Genomic DNA, 919 nt, shown 5'->3' on the forward strand with positions numbered 1-919 from the left:
CCCCCCCCCCCCGCAGCGCCCCTAGCGCCCCTCGCGCCCCTAGCGCCGCGGCCCGGGGGAGGCTCCGGGGAGGGGGGAGGGAGCGGAGCCGCCGCAGTGCCACCTCCTCCTCGCGGCGGCGCCCACGAGGTAGGGGGGAGGGGGAGGGAGGGGGTGCCGAGGAGGGAGCCGAGCCTGGCCCCACCGCCTGGGCCGCAGAACACTGTGAAAGTGGGGGGCAGGAACGGGGGCGGCGGGAGGCGGGGCGGCGGGCTGTGCGCCTTGCTACCTCTCACGGCCGCTGGGGCCCGCCTCCCGCCGCCCAGGCTCAGCAAAATGTGAAGTGAGACATCCCAGCCCGCCCTGGGCCAAGCCCTTCCCCAGTCTCCTTACAGGGCCCTCCCTGGGGGGTGGGGGCTGACTCATACAGTGACCCCCCCGCGGCCCCCCAGAGGGCAGGGCTGGGCCAGGAGGGACAGAAACGGTATAGAAAAGACTGGAAGGGGAGAGGGAGGGAATGGAGGGTGGGTCTGTCGTATTCGTTGCTGTAAATAAAGTTATTTGTCCATCTCAGATCTCCTCAGCACTCATGAGTAGTGTCCACGGACCCCGAGTCTCAAAAGCAAACACTCCTCCCCCCCCAACACAAAACACCCAAATGATGGAGGAGGCCTCCCTGCCCTCTGGGGTCCCTTCCCCCCTGCATGTCCCCCCCCACCAAGGCAGGAAGAAGAGGGGATATTCACTCCCCACCATTATTTCCCTCTTCCCGCCAAAGGGAGGGGGAGCCCAGGGAGGGAAGAGTTAACCCTTGGCATAGAATTAATTAACAGCAGATGTGTCCAGGTTTTGATTAATTAATCTCCTGCTGACTCCTGCTTCTGGAAGCCCTTCCACATGATGGCTCTCAGAGGCTTGGGTGCTGCCCATGTTGGTGGCA

Source organism: Ursus maritimus, unplaced genomic scaffold (genome assembly GCF_017311325.1).
Source record: "Ursus maritimus isolate PB19 unplaced genomic scaffold, ASM1731132v1 scaffold_29, whole genome shotgun sequence".
Taxonomy (NCBI): Eukaryota; Metazoa; Chordata; class Mammalia; order Carnivora; family Ursidae; genus Ursus; species Ursus maritimus.